Consider the following 7,365-nt stretch of genomic DNA (forward strand, 5'->3'; position numbering starts at 1 on the left):
CTTGCTAGGTGACAGATTTTCTATAATCTCTAATATACTAATCCTGCTGAAGGAACTATTGCATGGTGATGGCATGATTTTTCTTCCACCTTTACCAGAAGTAGTTTACATGTTAAATGAAACTTAGAGTATTGAGGCTTTAAACCAAAAATGTGACTCTTTAATCGTAGAAATTTTAGATATAGTGGTAAAAGAGATATTTTGGGGGCAAGAGTCTCTTTTCATTGTGTCTTTGAACTTTGGATCTTTTTGTAAGACAGAACTTTCCACTAAAGAATATCCTATTGAACAAAATTTACCTTTTCTATGTCTTGGTTACTTATCTTGGAAGAAATATTGAAGGAAATCAACTTATTGCATCATTTGTCAGAGATGGCATCTGAATTTATAGTCTGAAGATGTAGGGTAAAATCCTGGCTCCACCACTTACTGAACATTACTGAATCTGTGTAGGCCTCAACTAACCCATCTGTAAAAAAGGAGGTAGAATTAGATGACCTCTAAGGTTATCTATGGTCCTATGACTTGAAGTTTCAAAGGGTAGATGGAGCTAGAAAAATTTGCTGTTGTCCCCAAGCGGGGGTTTAGTTGGAGGCCTAAGCATGAGCTGGAATCATATATACATAAATGCAGCCATATAATTGACCCTGAAAGCCTTCAACTTGAATTTTTGCTCTCCTTCAATTGAATATCATGAAAGAAGGTTTAATGTGAAAAGAAATGACAAAAAGAAAATTGCTAAAAACTTTTGTAAGGTCAGAAAAGGTGCACATTTTGTGAGTCATTTGTCCAAGGAAAAGATCTCTATCTCTCATTTTAAAAGAAAAATTCAACAAAAGTATGCCATACTTCAGTGTCTCTGACTTTTCTATGAAAAATGGGCATGCAATATGAAGATTTGATTGTTTCATTATATATAGGTTTTACAAAAGTTTTGTTTTGCTTCAGTTTTCCTCTACAGTGAAATAGGAAGGAGAAAAAATTAATGCTTTTAAATTGAAAAAAAAATTTGAAAATACAAAAGCATTTTCCTTTTCCTAATCTACCCACAGGCCCACAAAAAAAGAAAGAAAACAATATCTATTGTTTAACATTGCTGAACAATAGCCATAGAATTTCTTTGCACCTCCAATTTCATTATAAGATATGGTTTAGGGCAGATCAAATATCTGCCACAAATTTTTAATTAGCTTTTTTGGCATCAGGCATTCATTTTTATCATGAATTTATTTGATAAATATGAAATATTTGGTCTTTGGAAATGTATTCTCTGAGTTTACACTATGGAAATATAGAAGAAAAGACTTGTCTTGATTTAGTGGGTCAGGTCAGGGATTGAATGGTCTCTGGTGGCTGCAGGAACTCTAGGCATGCAGATCTGTTGCTAGGGAACCATATTGATCCCTTTCTAACCTCCTCACAGGCATCCTCATCTGCTTTCCTGTGATTGATCACCATCATTTACAGCAGTTGGGTAGTAAGAAGCTTTGACTCTCCTTTAATATTTATGAAGTAAAAAAAAAAATGACCATTGAAACCTTAAACGCTTAATGCCATTTTTTTCTGCAACAGAAATCTGCCTTTGGAGCTGCTTCTTTCAGTCTGCTCTGTTTGGTCATCGATGGAGTTAAATGGGATGATTTTATTCTCTCAAGTCTAAATGGCAAGAAATTTGGCCAAAGAATAATTTCCTTCACATTCCTGTCCTCTCTGTTTTCTTTTTTGGCAACATCATTTCAATCTGCTTTACTTGTTCCAAGGAAGTTTCTGTTCCTAGTGCTAAATATTCTGCCTCTTTGAAAATACTAGGTTTTAATTAATTATGCCATAATATTAGACACCTGGGCCTCAAACTAGATGTTAGCTGGTGTTTTCAACATCTCTATTTTAATTTTTAAAAATCTATGGATCATAAAATCCTGCAAATTTCCTGGTGTCTGACTTGATTTGAACCTTAGCTGCTCCTCAGAGTTCTTCTATGTTACTATTTTGGGATCATCTTAATCTACTTGGTCATCCAGATCTTTTCCTCTCTCCCCCAGCTCTGTAACATACCCAGAAATGCTGAATTTATAAGCAGATGAAGTCTGTTTCACTCAGATTGAATCTATCTGAACTTCTCAGTATCATCACAATTCTCCTTTTTCCCTCAGGTTAGAAAGGAAAAAAAATGTCTACTTCTCACTAAGGACAATCCCTCCACTGGTGCCCTTGATCCCATTTCCTTCAGGACCATACTGAAGCAGTCATCACCTCTGTCTCGTGCATTTTTAATCTTACTCCACTGGCACCTTATCCTCTACAAACATAATCAGATCAATCTTTCAAAAGGAAAAAAAAAATCCTTCCCTTGACCTTCCTATTCCATATAAGATACCATGTTTCTCTCTCCCCTTCACCAATTAAAAAAAAGTTGTTTATACCCCATTCTTTTAATTCTTCACCCTGCCCTCCTTATCCCTTTGAAAAATGCTTCCAATTCCAACCATATCTGAAATTTTTCTCCCAGTGGTCATCATTTAACCCATTTACACCAAACCCAGTATACTTTCTCAATCTTCATCCTCTCAGATATCTCTGAAATATTTGGCAACTCTATCCCCTCATACAGGCATCAGTGTTTCCTCCAATGAAGAGTCTTATGAAATTGCTCCAAGATTGAACTTATCTTTCACCCTAAACTTGTTTTTCCTTCCATTCAGTGACACTGTCATTATACAGTCTTTCTCTTGGAAATTTTGGTATTATCTTTGTCTCTTTTTTCTCCCTTCCCTCTCAGTTTAGTTACTAAGTCATTCCCATTCTACTCCCGTAATCTCCCTCCCATCAAAATCTTCCATTCTATGCTCACTTAAAGTATAGACCTTTACAGGCTGAGCTTTTGTGGGATTGAATCATCAATTATTATGTCTTACTATGCCAAGTTATTGGGAATCATGACATACTAACTATGAACCTGGGGAAAAATCACTCAACCTCAGTTTCCTTATGTATAAAAAGTAAATCATGACAGTACTTTTCTTGCAGAATTGTTACAGAATGAGATGAGACAATGAGATTGTAAAAAAAAGAAACTTTTCAAACTTTAAAACACTGTATACAGTAGCTATTATTACTGCAATAGCTTCCTAACATAACTACCTCCTTCAACTCTCTCCACCCCTAATCCATACCTTCTACTTCCAAACTTATCATCTTTAAGTATACACTTGACTATACCACACCCTTACACAAAAATTTTCACTGGCTCTCTTTTCTCTACCAAGGAGTGTTCAGATTCTTCTGCTTAACATTTAAGGAACTTAATGCCACCATATTACCTTTCCAGCTTTATTTTATACTCCTCCCAGCCATATACTCTGTGCTCCAATCAAACTGTACCTTTCTATTCTATGTTCCCCAAACACATGCACTTGCTTATAGACTCCCAGCCATCCCTTAGCCTTCATTGTTTCCTGTGACTGCATTGCATTCCCAAATTAAATTTTACCTTATTGATGAAGTCTTTCCTGACCTCACCTGTTAGTTGAATAATTCTTAATATTGTCTCCATTTCTTCCAAAAACAAGGCAGGGGGCAGCTAGGTGGTGCAATGAATAGAGTACTGGTCCTGCAGTCAGGAGGACCCGAGTTCAAATCCAGCCTCAGACTGGATACTTAACTGATGTGATACTTAACTGTGTGACCTTTGGCAAGTCACTTAACCCCAATTGCCTTGCCTTCCCCCCTCAAAAAATATTGTATCCATTTTTGAGGTCAATTATTTTCCTATGAGTACAGATTTTCTTTTTCTTTTTTCTGTTTCATCATTTTTTGTCTCATGGAATCATTAGTTTCCATATGGCCAAATCTAACTTTCAAGCAGTTATTTTCTTCATTTAGGTTTTTTTAAACCATTTACTAAGTGATTAATTCTCTTTTTGTTCCTCTCCTGTAATTCTCATTTGGTTTTGAGAATATTATTTTTGCAATTAAAAAAAAACTCTTTATATTTAACTGTTCTAGGAATTCCTCTTGGTCTTGTGTCCAATCTGTACTTTTCTTTGAGTCTTAGCTCACAGATGTTTCAAGTCATTGTCTTCTATACATGTGCCTTGAGCTACTCTATAACCATAGTAGCTCTTTATAGACAATACTTAGCATAGTGCCCCCAGAAATTAGCACAGTTTCTGGCATATAGTAGATGACTAAGGAATCTTCATTGACTGACTGGGTTCTTTATTTTACTTTTATGGCTCATTCTTCCAGTTTCTTGACTTTTGATTTCATGTTTGCTATGGGATGCTTCTAGGGTGGAAGGTGGAATATCTGTCCTGAGCTATCCTCTTTATATACCCTTGTACTTTAGCAGTTCAATTTGGGAACCAATAAGTTTTTAGTGTTCCCAAAATTATGTAACCTGGGGAAATGTCTACTTATAACCCTTCTGGTCTGAGTTCTTCTACAAGTTTCTGTTCAAGGTCTAGGTCTATTGGCTTGTGAATTGTTGTATTTCCATAGACTGCTATTATACTCAAGTTACCTTAGCCCACTGGGAAGATCTGCAGGTTAGGAGTGACTGAAATACTGGCTTTACTTTGGTCTGTACCTCCTGCCCTTGCTATTCCAATGCAGGTTTACATGTTTGGCTAAAGGCTAGAACTGAGTCAAAGCACTTCTGGACTCAGAGCAACACAAATGTATTTCCTTGTTCTTTGCTCAATTAAGGCCCATTACTAGGGCCCATGATTGCCTACAAGCTCTCTTCTCCACTATACATCTGTGACCCAGAGCTAGGTAATGGGAGATAGATGCTACCTAGCACCTATTCCTGTACCCAGCACTAGTTCAGGAATACGCTGGTATTTCTATCTGATCTGGTACTTCCTTCCTGGTCCTCTGTCTCAACCCTCTTTTCATTACTGGAAACTAGAATACTCCCCATTGTTTCCTTCACACAGGCTCTTGGCCAGCTGTAACCCATGTCCACAGACCTCTTCCTTGCTTAAGCTAGCCTAGCTGGAAAAAATTACTTATTATAACATTTTTTCTTATGGAATTCCCAGTCAAAATTTGATCTGGCACATTTTCTAGGTCAATGAGTAGAAGGGATGCTGGGTGAGCTAGGCAAAATTGCTTCTTCTCATTGTATCATCTTGCCTCTATCTCCTGTACATATATCCATTTTCATTTGTGAAATGAAGGAATTGGTTGTACTAGGTGGCCAGCAAAGCCCCTTACAATGCTATTATCTTCCATGGCAATGTGACAATCAGCAACCTTTTACTTCTCATTTTCTTATACTGTGGATATAGTTCAAATTCAACATTTGTTTTACTCCAACTTCAGAGAACTCATGCACATTAATGCAACACAAAGAGTATAATAGTTATGACAATTCAGCAAACTTTGACTTCAACACACTGAATCTGACTGGAGTCATGATATATAAACTTTTGAAGACAGCATGTTTTTTTTTCTTTTGACCCTTTCAAATGGCAAAAGATAATCTCATTGAACTGACTTTGGGGTCAAAGAAATCACATCTGCAAAATACACAGTTTTAACACATCATCACTGGCAAAACTAATGGCCCCACTGTACCAGTAACCATGATTTTTAACTAGATAATCACGAGATTTCTTCTTTTAAAATAAGGATGTAAAAAACCATTTCTCCCCCAATAAACTGATTAATCATTATAATCTTATCATTTTATTTGGCCAACATTTATATAGCATATAAATACTATACCTTGAATATCATTTTTCTATAATCTACATTTTCACATTATTATGCAATGTATAGAATTATGGACTTAGAATCAGGAAGACTCAGGTTTTAATCCTGCCTCAAATACTAATTAATTGTTTGGCCCTGCAAAAGTCATTTAACTTTTGTCTATTTTATTTCTTATCTGCAAAACTGGGCATAATAGTAGCACTTACCTCAGTTATTTTGAGTATGAAATGAGATAACACATGTACATCATTTTGTCAACCTTAAAACATTATATAAATGTTGTTGTTTCTTCTAAGTTATTCATGAGAATGAAATATTTTGTGTGGTTTTCCCTCTATAGAGGTAATCCTATTTTTAAAGTCATATATTCTAGGCAGATATCTTTGGGGTAAGTTTCCTATTAATTTTGTAGTTACTTTCAAGTTGCTAAGGCTGATTGCACATTTTAACCAATCAGCAGGCCCAATTTTTTCCAGTTAGAATATCCTTGATTAGAACATCTCCCAATAGAATCCTTCAGGGTTTCTGACATAGTATAACTAACAGGAAGGTGATAAATATGCCCTTAACAAAATTATACTCATTATTGAAGTAATGAGTCATGGAATTTAGTCATATAGACTAAGACACTTGAAATGACCTTAGAGTCTCAAATACAAGAGTAATAGGATCAGTGAGGAAAAAGTCAAACATAAATTCCTATCATGGCTTTAGCATCTATTATTGGTATGACCTTGGGCAAGACACCCTCTATAGACCTCAGTTTCCTCATCTGTATAACAAGAGGTTTTGATGATTTACCAACATTTATTATGTTTAATAGTTATAGCTATTGGTACTTCATGAACCAACTTATTTGCTTTACACATGAGAAAACTAAGGCCAAAAGAAATTAACTGCAATGCCCAAAGTAAACATATTGCGTTAATTGTTAAATTGTCTCCCCAACACAGATTCTTGGATGCTATATTCCAGTATTCTTTTCATAATAACATATTGTCTCTGTTCTGATTCTGCTATTGAGAATGTGCTACAGTATACAATTACAGAAATATGAAATATATAAAAAATACCAAATGATAAAACTATTATGTTTCATCAGAATCCCCTAGCAAATGTATGTGATACCCTTAACCTTTGCTACCCATTTCTTTAAGCAAAAGAAAAGGTTTTTTTCAGGTCTATCTCTGTAGTTTTACTTAGCATAAAAAGACCAGAGGATTCTGTTTCAAATGTTATGGCTAGAGAAGAGTTATCTCTTTAATTTCATAATGCTGATAAATCCTCAAGAGGTATATTTTTTAAATAGCATAAATAGCTAGAAATGGCTGCTTATTATAGGCCTTCTACAAGTTCATCATGGAAGGAGTCATTTTATAGTTGATCGACATGGCAACATCATACAGGCGCATCTGTATTGTCAGCCTCATGATACAGACTACATTATATAAACTGTAAATTTAGAAACTTACTCCAGTTCAACCCATTAGTACATGGGGAAAAAAACTGTTTTTTTTTCCCATTAAAATAAGTCAAGAATATGTTTAGTATCACAGTGAAAAGAGTATTTGACTTAGGAATTCCTGAGTTTGAATCTTGTTAGACATTTACTAGTTTTGTAACCCTGGGCAGGTCACTTAACCT

This window comes from Petaurus breviceps, unplaced genomic scaffold (genome assembly GCF_028583685.1).
Source record: "Petaurus breviceps papuanus isolate PSGF00001 unplaced genomic scaffold, PetGlider_PUasm1.0 38, whole genome shotgun sequence".
NCBI lineage: Eukaryota > Metazoa > Chordata > Mammalia > Diprotodontia > Petauridae > Petaurus > Petaurus breviceps.